Source organism: Hyaena hyaena, unplaced genomic scaffold, assembly GCF_003009895.1.
Source record: "Hyaena hyaena isolate Hyena2069 unplaced genomic scaffold, ASM300989v1 scaffold_970, whole genome shotgun sequence".
NCBI lineage: Eukaryota > Metazoa > Chordata > Mammalia > Carnivora > Hyaenidae > Hyaena > Hyaena hyaena.
This window is the reverse complement of record NW_024081595.1, coordinates 116,254-133,178: the sequence shown is the minus strand read 5'-3', so window position 1 is coordinate 133,178 and position 16,925 is coordinate 116,254. Positions and strand designations below refer to the sequence as shown.

Sequence of the window (16,925 nt, the reverse complement as noted above, 5' to 3'; positions counted from 1 at the left end):
AACAACAAATTAGGGTGAAAATATATTATTAAGGTGGACATAAAGGTGACTACCAGGAGAAGCAAAAATAGGTGAGCTCTGTGGAGATGGAAGGGGCCTTGGTGGAAGAACTTTGCTCTTTTTTGTACTCAGAGCTCCTTGAATTATTTACTAAGTAAGTGTATTACTTGTGTAATAAAAGAAAAACAGTAATTCAAAATAGCAAATTGGAGCATGACTCCATTCAAATATTAAAATTTAGAAGACAGAAAACTAACAGTCCTGAGAAGTAATAACAAAAGCCCCAAGAAAATAGGGAAACTAAAAGCAATTTAGAGATATTTATATTCTTGGATGTAAAACATCTTGATCTTACTGCCAAAAGAGTATGATGTTTAATATATCTCTCAAAAAACAGAAATAACAAGAAAAGGCTATTAAACGCAAAAGTCTCTCACACACACTGGAGTTAGAAATACACAGAATCACAAAGATGTTATTTCAAATCAAGCAACAATGACAGAAGTAACATAATAGTAAAACTGTCCTTAGCATACTTCTAACTGCAATAATGTGAGGAAGAAACCTAAAGTATTAATATGTTCTTTACTTATTACTGACAGAGCTCAGTACGAACATCTTCTCTCTGTCTGTAAAGCACAGTTTGGCTACACACTGTATAATGCACATCTGTCATCTGTAGTATTTAGTGATGGTAGGGCACTTGGGACATTCCAGCAGGTGTCTTCATTCTCTCTTCCTGCCTTTAAGTACCTATCCTTTGAGTTTTATGTTCTCAGGAATATCTTATATCTTTTACAGGTGAGAAGAGATAAAAGCATAACAATTATATTTAATTATTAGAAGAGCTCCTTTAATCATAACTATCTACTATGGAATTTGAGGGATATTTAGTGGAAACCTGAACATGCCATCCATAGTCATTTACTTTTTGTAGTTGATTTATTTCATCATGCCCAGTAGTGATTAATTCAATGGGAGTATATATACAACATAGAATCTAATATTTAAAAGCCATTCAAGGATTATGGTCTGAATCACATCAGTCACATAAATCGCTTCTCTTTTATCCCTGAGATATGACTTAACACACTTCCAAACAAAGCCTGATTCATTACTATAAAAAAAGATAATAACAAGTGTTGGTGAAGATGTGAAGGAATTGGAACCCTTGTGCACTGCGGGTGGGAATGTAAAATGGGCACAACCCCTAAGAGAGTTGCTCAAAAAATTGAAAACAGAATCATATAATCCATAAACTCCACTTCTGGGTATATACCCCCTAAAATTGAAAGTTGGGCCCCAAAGACATTTATACACTCACATTCACAACAGTATTATTCACAATAGCTAAAATGTAGAAGCAACACAAGTGAACATCAACAGGTGAGTAGATAAGAAAAATGTCGACTATACATACAGTGAAATACTACTCAGTCTCAAAGAGGAAGAAAATTCTGACACACGCTACAACATGGATGACCCTCGAGGACATACGCAAAGTGAAAAAAGCCAGTCATGAAAGCAAATACTACACAGTCATATATGATTCCATATACAGCCTGAGAGATCAAAATCATAGAGACAGAAAGTAGAATGGTACATGCCAGTGGCTGGGGGAAAGGAGGAATCAGAGTGTTAACTGTTTAATTGTATGGAGTTTTGGTTTGTACAAGATGAAAAGAGCTATGGAGATAAGATGGAAGACAGTGATGGTTGTAAAGTATGACTGCACCTAAAACCACTGAATTGTATACTTAACAATGGTTCAAATGCTAAGTTTTATGTGTGTTTCACCACAGTAAAAAATATCGGAAAAAAAAAGCAGCCTCATTTATTGTTGACAAGCACTAGTCATTAGAATATTCTAAAGCTATACCAAGCTGAAACTTATTTCACATTTAACTTCATTGGTCCTGGTGAGAGCTTACCTTTGAAGCAACAATGATTATTTTTTCTTCCACATTACACTTTCCTAAACATTCATACTTAGCCATACCACAATGAAGTCTTCTTTCAATGCAATTATATAAATTTCTTTGGTAATTTTGGTTCAGGGTATAGTTTTGAAATCAGCTAGACCAGAGTTCAAGCTCTATACCTGCCACTTACTCACATAAGGTTTGGGAAAGTGATTTAACCTTTTAAAGCCTATAATGTATACAAATAATGGTAGTTAACTAGTAAGTCAGTTGTGAGAAAAACATGTAAGGCATTGATAAATAACTTATGTGCTTGAGTCATTTATCATTTTTGTAAGACCAATGTTTCACAGGGTGTTATGAAGAACAACTAATACAATCCACAGAAAAAAAAATTGCCAATCCTAAAGCATTATACAATAGTAGTTAATTCTAAATATGCTTGGTCTTTTAATAATAATGGTCAACTTAAAGTAAGACAGTATTCAGCTTATTTTGCTCATGAACTAAGCATAACAAACCAAACTACTAGATATGCTGTGTCTTCTATTTTTATCGATGTGTGCTAGTGACTTATAACCAGGAATTAGTTCTTACAACTTTTGGAAGACATTTTATCCTTAACGTCTATTAATTTTATATATAAAATACATGGTAAATGAGCCAAGCAGAAGTGAATATTCTAAATAACATTTTCATGGAGCATAAGTGATTCTTGACTATTCCATGTGGCAACTGCAGAACAAAAATGAATGTTATTATTTTGAGGAACCAGTTATTACCTTGAGTGGCTATTCAAGATCTTTATGATTTTCAACATTAAGCAAGCCATTGTGCATCTCTTGCCTTGAAGCTGAATAGGCTAGCGACAGCCCATTGACATTGGAATAAACTAGAGGCCACTAAAACATGTCATTATGTGACTCTCACTCCACAATTTAGGGTCATCTCAAAGAGCAGGCAAGTAGAATTTTACCATAAAATATTTTAGTAAAACACAGTTCTGGTTTTTTGTTTTTTTTTTTAAATTTGTTAGACAGAAAGAGCATGCAAGGGTGGGGGGGTGGAGAGAGAGACAGAGACAGAGACAGAGAGACAGAGAATGAATCTTAAGCAGGATCCATGCTCAGCACCACAGAGTCCATGTGGGGTTTGATCCCATGACCCAGGGATCATGACCTGAGCTGAAATAAAGAGATGGACACTCAACCAACTGAGCCACTCAAGTTCTCCAATACAGTTCTGTTTTTTAATATTAGTATTAATGAACTAATATGCTATCAGCAACACAGTATCCCATGAATCACCTGGGAAATTCACATGGAGCTAAAACTGTTTAGTGGAAACAAAAAATAAATAAATGAAAAGGAAATAGTGCTTTATGAAATAAATCTACATGTAAAATGAAATTCTTTGTACTTTTGAGTCATAAAACATTGAGATAAGAGTTACACTTTTGTAGTTTTACATTTAAAATAAAACTTTGTTAATACGTTGTAAGAGTATCAATATTTACTTCTTTGAGGCTTAAATATTTGATTTTGAAAGTACAATAAGGCAATACAAAAAAAAAAAACACTATCAACATGGAAACACAAACACTCTCTGGAGTTTATATTTCAAAATTATCCAACTTATGAAAGGAAACAAGAAGTTTTGCTTTAGTAACTAACTTAAGTCTTCCCTGCTATCATTTAGAATGTTTTAAGTCACTGATATGGACAATAGATCGAGTTTGGATTACCAGCAATCATTTTTTCTTTACGTTTGAGATCTGAATATCATACATACTTAGGTGCCACTGGGGAGAATATTAGGAAGTAAAATGAAGTTTTAGCACTGAATTGGAAATCACAAATGAGAGCACATCCCTTCCTCTGAAATGCTTAAAAATATGGAACGCTTCACGACTTTGCGTGTCATCCTTGCGCAGGAGCCATGCTAATCTTCTCTGTATCGTTCCAAAGTAAAATGAAGTTTTAAACATTATTGTTTAGGGGCGCCTGAGTGGCTCAGTCGGTTAAGCGTCCGACTTCAGCTCAGGTCATGATCTCACGGTTCGTGGGTTCGAGCCCCGCGTCAGGCTCTGTGCTGACAGCCAGCTCAGAGCCTGGNAAAGCAAGAGCTTCTTTCCGAGAATGCACTATGTTATTGATAGTATTTAGAGCAGGGCTATGAAACACATTGTCTAGCAAGGCAGTTAGACAGGCAGGATGACTACTTATCAGCATCAAATATGAAGCTGTCAGTCTGACCTCCAAACACTGAGCAATTTGATAATATTAAATTCATCTGCTGGTGAAGCCGCATTCATTATATAATTTCTCAACGACACTTTCCCTATGTCACTGTGCTCATGAGAAATTTGACGGGGCTGTAAGAAACCATTTTTTGCAGGCTGAAGGAAGTCTTACATTTTTAAATTGGTCATCACCTTTTGCCACAAGGTTGCAACTCTGAATAAACAGCCTACTTGTCTGAGTAGCATTTTCTTCCTTTGACCTTAAATACAGTCATATTTTAGAAATTTAACCCTTTGAAGATGACCCCATTATTGGAAAACATACATATTTTAATACTGACTAACGCAGAAAACAGCCTCTGTATTTTGGGACAAGGTGGCGAAAGGAGAATGTCTAGATTGTTTCAACCAAGATCCCTCATGAGAGATTCATGAGGATATTTCCGTTTGCCCTCAATGCGAATATACAGAAGGTAGACTAACATTAGAGCAGTGGGAAACTTGGCAGACGGGGCTAGGACAGGGTTTGTGCAAAAACTTTTTCCGGTTTCAGTTTGAATGGGTTCCCAGGAAGTGTCAAGTTTGAACAAATCCAAAATTTTACAATGTAGCTCAGCCAAAACTGCTGAGATTCACCTGATTCTGGGTCAAAACTGTACAGAGCACACTGCGTTTTATTTGGTGTAGAGCCAATTTGACTGAACCTTTCAGGCAACTTCAATGAGAGGCTCATAGCCTTGGCAAAACCAAAAATGAACCTAGCTTGATCTCTGGTTTTGAAACAGCAAGTTCTGGCTTTATAAAGAGATAAAGCCAAGTTTTACTTAGCTTTAAGATTCTTACAAATACTTAGAAGAATCACTGCAAATAATTAACAGTTATTTGGCCCGATTTACATAGTCAAGTCAGTTACTTCCTGATTAACCAGGACACTTCAGTAAGTACGTTAACTCTACTGGCACCATATATTCCTAAGTGCCGTACAGCTGAATTTGGTGTTCTAACAAAGAATAATGGTGCTCCTTCAACAACTTATGTGCCTCCAGAGTGGATTACACAGGTAGGAGGATGAAGCACAGCCAGTGCTGGCTCCACGTGGGAAGGAAAAAATTAAAAACTCCAACGACGACGGTCTACCGTAATGGCAGCTATGTGAAGGGAGAGTATATAGCGTTAGCTTGGTAATTTGCACAGAGACACACTGGCATTCTCTTATACTCCTGGACACCAAGATCTTCAAGATCAACTGGTGTGCATGGTTCAAATCTGTTACCACTGATATTACCTGAATGAATCCTTTAGAGGTGTGCTAACAACTCCAACAGTTGTTTTTATAAAGAAAAACCATATTTCTAAGAGTCTTCCAGTGTTTCGTAATTTTTCCCAATATAGGTAAATTTACGTATATATTTCTCCATAGTGCTACAGATTAGGATTTATCCTGTAAATTATATCATCTCTTTATGTATACATTGAAAACAAGGGAGATTGGATTGTTTCAGGTCACTTGGATTTGAGAAGCTGATTAAATAGTGACAAATTATAGCTACATAATTACACATTTGCTCTAAGTCAATGGTTTTCAAAATTTTGAATACTCTCTAAATAATTTTTTAAACTATATATCTCCCTGTCTTCCTCTCACCCATACACATTTCAAAGTTCTCTAAACATTCTCATCACAAATTTAGGTAGCTGCAGAGGATGAAATTTCTGGGATATTGTAAATACTGACATTTTAAAATAAAACTCTTATATTACTCATATAAACATATCCAGCAAACTTTAAATACTTCAGTAATTTGTTACCACCATTTATCCACTGACAAAATAACTAAATTAGATCCCCTTTAAAAGACAGAAATTTTATATTGTTCCTTTGCCCTTTGAATCTATTGCCCATCTATTTTCGCCAACAGAGTTTTCCCCTAATATAAAATGTATGTATGTTTGGAGGTTTTTTTTATTGATTATCCTATCATTCTTCATCCTTCTCTGTAACAAAAATGTACATATACAGAAAAACTGATTTTTAAAATGCCTTGTGACCATAATGCTCTAAGTGTACATATTTTTATAGATTGAATTATAATTAATATTCCGTATGTTAAAAATTTTTAGAAACAAATATTAAATGTAAAGTGTGTAAAGACCCCAAAGCTTCCAAAAGTATATCCCTTAATGGATGGATACCTCTTCCTCTTCTCCTGTACTGTTAGCTCATATATCCACGGGTAAGTGCTAACATTTGTTTGAATAAGACAGGGTTCCATTTCACTTCCATTTCTTTTTTGTTTGTTTGTTTGTTTCTATAGATTCAATCACTGAGAAATCTTGTTCACATAAAAAAGTACATGAGAATGAAAGTGGTTTTGTTATAACAATGTCACTCAGTTGCCTTCTTAGTTTTATGACAAAGATTACATAGTGATTTGTCACCAAAAATTAATTTTAATGATCTATCAACTTGATTAAGTCCTCTTTCAATTTTGTTGAAAGCAAAGAATTAGAAACCACTTGACTTGCCAAAGGACTGTAATATAGTTATTAAAGTCGCTCACTTTCTGTTTTGGAAGGTGTGTGAAAGAGGCTTTATTTACTAAGACTTATCAAATAACTACAACTGTTTTTTCACTTAGAGGCATTTCACTGAATTCTCCATATGCAAAAAGTATTAAGAAAACTAAAAATCTTGTTAATATTAATACTATTTTCTCAGTATACATTTTTAATACTTTTGCTTTAGGGGTGCCTGGGTAGTTAAGTAGGTTAAGCATCTGACTCTTGATGTCGGCTCAGGTCATGATCTCACGGTTCGTGAGTTTGACCCCAACATCAGGGTTTGAGCTGATAATATGGAGTCTGCTTAGGATTCTCTCTCCCTCTCTTTCTGCCCTTCCCCAGCCTGGTTAGGTTCTCTCTCTCTCTCTCTGACCCTCCCCTGCTTATGCACGTGCACACAGGCACACACTTTCTCTCTCAAAAATAAACTTAAGAAAATACTTTTATATTAGCATTAAATATATTTTCATTAAAACCCTAGACTGGCAAAGCTAGTCCTTATGTCAAACCAACCAGCCAAATGGGGCTAACTTTCTGGCAGAAAAAAAAACCTCTGACTTGATTTTTCAGTTCCATAAATGTGTTAATTTGCTCTGTGACAACCACTTTTTGAATTACAATTCTAAGACAGATAAATAAATAAGGCATGGAGCCAGGCCAAAGTTTGTCACCTGAATGAAAGAAGGCACTTTCAATTATTTCTTTCCAACACTGAGTTTTGTTCTCAGGAACTATACCTTTGTTCTCTGATTACAGTAGAGTGGTAAAAGAGGTGAGGTCATTAAATAAAATTGTCATTATTCCCCACAACATCAATCAACAACGTATATCAATTTCAGAATATATATTCCTAATATCACAAATATCTATTAAAATAACATCAAAAATATATGTGGGGCGCCTGGGTGGCTCAGTCAGTTGAGCGTCCGACTTCGGCTCAGGTCATGATCTCAGGGTTCGTGGGTTCGAGCCCCGCGTCAGGCTCTGTGCTGACAGCCAGCTCAGAGCCTGGAGCCTGTTTCAGATTCTGTGTCTCCCTCTCTCTCTGATCCTCCCCTGTTCATGTTCTCTCTCTCTCAGAAATAAATAAAACATTAAAAAAATTATTGTTTATATTGGGTGTATATAACCTTTTTTTATTATGTTAGCTGTCTAGAAGAAGTGATTAAGGACAAATAATTTACAAATTAGGCCCATGTGGAGATGGCCCCTTTGTATTACTTTAAGATATTTTGCTTTGGAAATCCTTTAGTTCATGTATCAGAATGAAGTAAGCCATAGAGTGTAAAACAGAACTTCACCCCAAATTAATCAAAGGTGTGGCATATGATTAAATTCATGACCTATGTTTATTAGTATGTATGACAATTGATTCTTTTTGGCAGGTAGAGAAATAGGAAAATAATACTTGAAATCTTATAATTTTTAAAAGAGGACAAAATTAAAAATGATGAAAATAAACAACAGATAATAATTATTGAATACTTGGTATATTCATACACTGTATCAAATTTACATGCTTTATATGCTTTATTTATTCTCTGTCAAAACTATTTAAAATAGTTGCTTTAATTAACTTGTGATACATGATAAAACAGAGCATTAAAAGATATTTTTTCAAAATTTAAATAGTATTTTTAATATTAGGATCAGCAAATTAATGTACTGCAAGGAATATAGCAGCACATTTTACTGTAATGTACTGCAAACAATTTGAATCCTGATCTGTCTGAAGCAAAACACAGACCAACAACTACTATTATACATACCAGTGATTTTCAAAAATGAGTTATAACATGAAAAGCAAAGTCAAGAAAAGCAAAAGTAAGTAGAACTATATCAAGCTAAAATATCTCTGTATGGCAAAGGAAACCATAAATAAAATGAAAGGCAACTTAAGGAATTGGAAAAATATTTGCAAGTCACCTATCTGATAAGAATATGCAAAATATAAAAGAAACACAACTCCACAGAAAAAATATTAAAAATAAACAAAGAATCTCAATGGACATTTATCCAAAGAAGACATACAAATTGCCAACAGACACATGGAAAGGTGATTACCATCATTAATTATCAGGAAGATGCAAATCACAACCACAAGGAGCTATTACCTCACACCTGCTAGGATGTCTATTACTATAAATGTATTTATTTATTTATTTTTATTTATTGCTAGGAGAGAGAGAGAGAGCGTGAGCAGGGGAGGGTCAGAGAGAGAGGGAGTCACAGACTGAAACAGGCTCCAGGCTCCGAGCTGGCAGTCAGCACAGAGCCCGACGCGGGGCTCGAACCCACGAACCGCGAGATCATGACCCAAGCGAAAGTCGGACGCTTAACCGACTAAGCCACCCAGGCGCCCCTAGGATGTCTATTACTAAAAAGACAATAAAGCAAATAGTGGTGAGTAAGTGAAGAAAAGGAAACCCTTTACCCCCTTGGTCGTAATGTAAAGTGGTAAAGTCACTACATAAAATTGGTATAGAGATTCAAGAAATTAAATACAAAACTACAAGAAGATCCAACAATTCCATTTCATGATACACATCCAAAGGAAATAAAATTACCCTCTTAAAGAGATATCTATTTTGCCATGTTCACAGAAGAAGTATTCACAACAGTCAAGGTATAGAACCAACCTAAGGGTCCATCAACAAATGAATGAATAAAAACATGTGATTATACACACACACACACACACACACACACACACACACACACACTGGAATATTATTCAGCCTTTAAAAAGAAAAAAATCATTGGGGACAACATGGATGAAACTCAAGGGCATTATGCTAAGGACATAAGCCAGACAAAGAAAGACAAATACTGCATGGCATTACTTATATACAGAATTTTTAAAAAAATGTTTGTATTTATTTTTAAGACAGAGACAAAGCATGAGAAGGGGGAGAGAGAGAGAAAGAGAGAGAGAGAGGAAAACAGAATCTGAAGCTCAAGTCTCTGAGCTGTCATTACAAAGCCCAATGTGGGGCTCAAACCCATGAACTCCAAGATCATGACATGAGCCAAAGTTAGACATTTAACTAACCGAGCCACCCTGCACCCCTATGGAGAATTTTTTTTTCCATGAAAGGTCAATCTCACATAAATGGAGAGTAGAAAAATGGTTGCTAGGGACTTCAGGAAAGGGGAGAGGTGGATAAAAAGCTACAAACATTCAGTTATGATGAACAATAAATAAGGTCTGAGGATCTAATGAGTAACATGGTGACTACAGCTCATAACACTATAGTGCATAAGTGAAATTTGCTGAGAGAGAATTTAAAGGATCTCACCCAGAGATGAATGGATAACACATGCAGTAAATACTTGAGGTGACAGATGTGTTAATTAAGTAGATAGTGGGGAAATCCTTTTACAATACATATGAAGGTCAAATCATCATGCTGTACACTTTACATAGCTTACATTATTTGGGGGCACCTGGGTGACTCAGTCAGTTAAGTGTCCGACTTCCTCTCAGGTCATAATGTCACAGTCATGAGTTCAAGCCCTGCATCAAGGTTCTGTGGTGACAGCTCAGAGCCTGGAGCCTGCTTTAGATTCTGTGTCTCCCTCTCTCTCTGCCCCTCCCCTGCTCACGTTTTGTCTTTCTCTCAAAAATAATAAACATTAAAAAATTAAATAGCTTACATTATTGGTTGATTATACATTCAAAAAAAACTGGAAAAAAATGATTTGTAAACCAACTTAGTTACTACCTACCAGTAGGTAGGAGATACCCAGTTACCAGGGCAAGGGGCGTGGTTTGGTGTAAGGGGGTCCTGCCTTCACTGTGGGCCAGCTCTCAGTTCTCTCAGGCCCCACCTTGTTGGTGATGGGGAAAAAACTGATGACACCCCAGTCTCTCCTCCACGGACCAGATGTTCCAAACCACTCTGCTCAGGCCGCCCTCTCTGTGCTCTAGGTGTGAACAAGGTAGTTTGTCCCACTCTGCTGACTCTCATGCCTCCCTGGTGCTCGGCTGAGATTTAAACCCTGAGGTCTTAAAAGGTCCCTCTCCATGTGCCCCAGTTCCAGGGAAGTGCAAATAGGGGCCGCTGATACACAGTCTCTGGCTAGAGGGCGCAGGCAGTCTCTGTACTTTGAATGGTTACATACCTTCTTCCCACAGCACTCCAGAGAGGGGATTGCTTTCTCCCACTGGGGACTGCATCTCTGAATTAGTTACTCATCCCAGGGCTGGCTTCCCCCATCCCCAGGTGCACATTATGGGCAGCCCACCTCAGTCCAGAGAAAGCCCTACAGTGAGAGATTGGATCTGTCTCTGTCCCAGTCCATGGTTTTTCTCTTGTCCAAATACCGACCTATGCTTCCTCAACTTCTCTTGTTCATCCCTTTGTCTCATTGCAGAAGGGGATCCCTCCCATCCGTGCCTGTGAGGCTTGTTTTATCTCTCCCAGTTCAGAGTCATGCACTTATAGCCAACCAGGTTGGCCCCATGGAGACATCTTTGTTGCTCTGCAGCCTGGCCTCTTGGGACTTGAAGTCCTTTGGCCTCAACACTGCTGCTCCTCAAAATAGAATTTGGATTTTGAAGGAATTCATGACTTACGGAAATAATGTAATGAATTCCTATATTCCCTTTGGGATAGGCAGCATAATGCCCCTAGCCCCAGATGTCTACACATTAATTCCCATAACCTGTAAATATGTTACCTTACATGGCAAAAGGGATGATGTAGATTGGTAAACACAAAGATCTTGAGATGGGGAGATTATCCTGGATCACCTGGGTAGCCCAATGTAATCACAGGGTTCTCATAAAAGGAAGACAGGAGGGTCAACCCCAGAGAGAGATTTGAAGAGGATGCCATGGACTCTGAGATGGAGAAAGAGACTATCAGTCCAGGAATGTAAGTGGCCTCTAGAAATTAGAAATGTAGCCTTGTTAACACATGATGGTTACAAAATTACCATTTGCTGATTTCACTTCATTTTAGTTGGTATTCTCACTATAAAGCAATTTGTTTATTTAATAGTTAAAAATAAAAAGTCCAAATTGCAATTCCAGTTCTTGGTAGGGAGGAGTTTCCCCCACCAATAAGGGATTCTCTGACACCAGCTAGGTGTCCTACAATTCAACTCAATTCTGACACTATCTAACGGGAGACAGCATCATATTCCAAAGGTTGATGGTTCAGTCCCATAAGATTCTCCTCAATCCCCTCTACTTCAGATCCTAATGGCAAAACCAGATTATTATCTGTGCTTCTGATGTATTGGCTATGGATAAGAGATTCCCATCCTCCTCCTCAGGTCCAATTATTTTGTTAGAACAGCTCACAGAACTCAGAGGAACATTTTACTTACTAGATCATCAGTGAATTATAAAGGGATACAACCCAAGCAAAGCCAGAGGAAAGACTTGCATAAAGCAAGGAATGGGGAAAAGGCATGGAAATTTCATGTCCTCTCCATGGATGCCACTGTCCTCAAATTGATCAGAAACTCTTCTAACCCATCCTTTTGGGTTTTCATGGAGGTTTTATGAGATGCTTACAATTGATGAAATCATTGCCCACTGGCAATCTATTTAACTTTCATCCCTTCTCTCCTTCCTGAAAGTCAAAGGGTGGAACTGACAATTCCAACGCTCCAATCATAGGATTTTTCATCCTGGCAATCAACTTCCGTCCTTATGTGATGAAACCATAATACATTAACATAACAAAAGACCTTATCTCCCCCACCAAGGAGGAAATTCCAAGGGTTTCAGAGGCTCTGGGCTAGAAATGAGACTCAGACCAAATATATATTTATCATATAGAGTGACAGTATTACTACAGATTTTTGAACTTTTTATAGATTTTTATAGTAATAGATTTTATAATCTGTTATTCATTTTTATGTTTGGATTTCCTTAGACTTGACCAAAGGGAGCCTGTCAAATTGGTCCCTGTACCATCTTGAAGTTTTCCTCCGTATTTAAATTCTTCCCTATTTTCTGACACAACAGAATGTTGTAGGTTCAATTTGTGCTTTCTCTATTATGGTCCTGGATCAGACATTTCCACAAAGAACTCTGATACTTTTTTTCTTTAATGGTTTTGAGTGTGGAATGTTATTTAGCAAGAAAGATCTGGATTAGTAGATGTGCTCATTCTCATTAGGCTGGTGTTATTTCTAGGTCCTTTTAGAGGTCAGGGTTACAAAACAGAGGCTTTTTTTCCTTGCCTTTAAGGCCTTTTCTATTGAGATGTTTGTATTTCTCTTTTAAAATCTGTTAAATGTAGTAAAATATATTTTCAAATTTTCTGATGCATAACTGCTTTTAGATCCTGAATCAAAGCCAATCTGACCATTACATATTGGTTTATTTAGATATTACTGATTGTTTGACTAACATTTAGATTAAACATTTTTGTATCAGTATTTGTGAGTCAGAACTGTTTTGTGTTCTCCTTTACAGTCCCTGTGTGTTGACATATAAAGCAATACTAGAAGCGTTATACAAATTAGGGAAAGTTCCTTATTGTTTTAGTCTTTGAGAGAGTTTGTATTAAAATGAAGCTATCGGCTGCTCTCCCAGCTGGATCCCCTGCTGGGAAGCAGCCCTGCCTGTGGGATTATATCTCGGGTGGTATCAATAAAGCACATGCACTTAGACCTGGAAATGAGGTGGAGCTTGTGACATAGAACACGGCCCACCTTGGCTACACCTGCGGCACAGGGAGATCATGCCCAAGAGTGATTTCCAATGCTTGGTTTGAGAAGGGACTGGGGCACCTCCATTTTTCTCCCCACAACCACCAAAGCAGGGCCTCAGAGAGCAACCTGTGAGATGCAGTGGAGGCTAAGACCTGCCTGTACCAACCATACCTATCCTCCCTAGAAGGAGGCTTTTTTTTTTTTTAACGCAGCCCGGGGCAAGACCAACATGAATGCACTGCCAAGATTAATTCTAGATCAATTCTTTCTATTCATATATGCTTTCCCTTGTCTCATGGGTATCCCTCCCCTCTGCTGGACTGGGCACTCTGATCATTGGTTTGCTTAAACAGTCACATTTAATCCATTCTCTAGATGTATATTCTACACCTCCACCACTACCTTTCTCTCTCTCTCTCTCTGGAATAATCAGACTATATAGTTTCTCTGAGTCACATTATCTTCCTTTCTTTCTCTTCACCTCTTCCATATTCTCTTCTTTCTCTCTCTGAATTAAGCCTCTTAGCCTCTCTGCCTGGTCTTTGTCCAATTTCCCTTTCTCCCCACCCCTGTCATTTCACTCTTTGTATATGCTCTTCCATCAGCACTGTATACACCGTGCTGTTTATTTGTAGCTGGGAATTCTGATTTTATGCTTTTAAACTGTCCTTTGTCTTTTCATGTTTTTTTTCTTTTTCACTTTCTCTTTTTTCTTTTCTTTTTTTCTTTTTCCATTTCAGTTTGCTTGTTTGTTGGATTTGTCTGTGTTTGTGTGCCTGTGTTCCCTGTGTGTTTGTTTTCCTTTCTAAGGCTACCTCAAGAAATAAGCCAAAGTACACATGGTAGAGAGTCCCAAATGCCACTCTCAGTAGGGAAATAAAATAACCAAAGTCTCAATAATAGAGACCAAGAGACACCATTCAGAGAACACTTCCTGACAGGACCTGGACAGTCAATGAGCCTTCTTTCATACAGCAGTACTCAAGATGCAGAGCACATAACAAGCTTCTCAAATTAACAGGAGACAGAAAGCTAGCCAAAATGACACAACAGAAGAACTCTCCTCTAAAGAAATTCCAGGAAGAAGTGACAGCTAAAGAACTGCTCAAAATAGATATAAACAACATAACTGAACAAGAATTCAGAACAACAGTCATAAAACTAATCGCTGGGCTTGAAAAAGGCATGAAATACATCAGACAAACTATTGCTACAAAGACTATGGAGCTTAAAAATAGTTGTGATGAATTTAAAAATGCTATAAATGAGGTACATAATAAAATGGAGGCATCCAATGCATGGTTTGAAGAGGTAGAGAGTAGAATAGGTGAATTAGAAGACACAATTATAGAAAAAGAGGAAGCCAAGAAAAAGAGAGATAAATTGACCCAGGAGCACAAAAGTAGAGTTCAAGAACTGAGTGATACATCAAACAGAACAATACCCATATCATAGGAATTCCAGAAGAGGAAGACAGAGGGAAAGGCAGTGAAGGAGTCTTTGAACAAATTATATCTGAGAACTTCTCCAATCTGGGAAAGGAAGCAAATACTGAAATCCAAGAGGCACAGAGAACTCCCCTCAGATGTAACTTGAATCGATCTTCTGCATGACACATCATAGTGAAACTGGCAAAATATGAGGACAAAGAGAATTCTGAAAGCAACTAGGGAGAAAAGGGCCCTAACATACAAAGGGAGACCTATCAGAGTGGTGACAGACCTACCTACTGAAATTTTGCAGGCCACAAAGGAATGGCAGGAAATCTTCAATGAGATAAACAGAAAAAATATGCGGCCAAGAATCCTTATCCAGCAAGCCTGTCATTCAGAATAGAAGGAAAGATAAAAGTCTTCCCAAATAAACAAAAATTTAAAGAATTCACCACTAAACCAGCCCCACAAGAAATCCTAAGGGGGACTCTATGAGGGAAATGTTGCAAGGAACACAAGGTACCAGAGACACCTCAACAAGCATGAATCCTACAGAGAACACAATGACTCTAAACCCATATTTTTCAACTATAACACTGAATGTAAATGGGCTGAATGCTCCAATCAAAAGACATAGGGTAGCAGAATGGATAAAAAAACAAAATCCCATCTATTTGCTGTCTATAAGAAACTCATTTTAGACCCAAGGATGAGGAGCCTAAGTAATTCCATTTTGAGATTAAGGCCTCCATTAAGAGTAACCTCAGGCTGCACATAGCCCCAGTTCCAGGAAAAGCCTCAGCTAAAGTCACCCTTGGACCACCCTCGGATTAGCCAATCAAACGAAGTGTCTAACATTCCTGTGGTCTGAGTCAGGACTGGGGACTGTAGATACTTACTTTGTACAAACTATCCAATCACTCACCACTTGCCTAAAACCCCATGTAGGCCCTTTGAGCTCACCTCATAATTGGTCATTTTCAAAGGATTCTCAAAAGTCATGATGGGGTCCCGCCAAAAGTAACAAACACCTCACAGATACTGAATGGTCAAAACTGTTCCTGGGGCACCTGGGTGGCTTAGTCGGTTAAGCATCCGAATTTTGCTTAGGTCATGATCTCATGGTTTGTGGGTTCAAGCTCTGCCAGCTCAGAGCCTGGAGCCTATTTCAGACTCTGTGTCTCCCTCTCTCTCTGACCCTCCCCTGCTCACGCTGTCTCTCTCTCTCTCCTAAAAATAAATAAAAAATATTTTTTAAAAATTTTAAAAAAACTGTTAACATAGGTGCAATTATGATTGGTGCTTATGTTATGATGTTATACGTACACTGTGAGCACTGTAACACCCCTGTCCCTTACCCCATAAAAACCCTGCTCACTATTGTCCGGAGCTTCACCTTGCTGCCACTACACAGGTTGATGGGTGAGCCCCTGCTCAAGCTTGTAAGAAAGATGTACTTGCTTCGGTGTCGGCTCCTTGGAGGTCTCAGGGGACTAGCGATTCGGGCACAACAAGGACACCTTCAGATTGAAAGTAAGGGGATGGAGAAATATCTATCATGCTACTGGAAGTCAAAAGAGAGCTGGAGTAGCTATACTTATATCAGACAAACTGGACTTTAAAGTAAAAGCATTAACAAGGGATGAAGAAGGGCATTATATAATTACAGGGTTTATCCATCAGGAAGAGCTAACAATTACAAATATCTATGCACTGAATACAGAAGCACCTAAATACATAAAACAATCACAAACAGAAACAATCTTATGGATAAAATGTGCTAATATCAGGGGGCTTTAAGACTCCACTTACAGCAATGGATAGATCAACTAGACAGAAAATCACTAAAGAAACAATAGACTTGAATGACATATTGGATGAGATGGATTTGACAGATATATTTAGAACTCTACATCCTGAGGCTATGGAACACACTTTCTTCTCAAGTGCATATGGCACATTCTCCAAGACAGATCACATACTGGGCCATAAAGCAGCCCTCAATAAATATAAAAAAATCGAGATCATACCATGCATACTTTCAGATCACAAGGCTATGACATTTGAAATCAACCACAGGAAGAAGTCTGG

General features: G+C 37.7%; 1 pseudogene; it reads right to left on the bottom strand.

Annotated features, from left to right (window-relative positions):
• Window positions 1-3,810: 3,810 nt before the first annotated feature.
• LOC120223174 lies at window positions 3,811-3,907 on the bottom strand (annotated as a pseudogene).
• Between the last annotated feature and the right edge of the window lie 13,018 nt (window positions 3,908-16,925).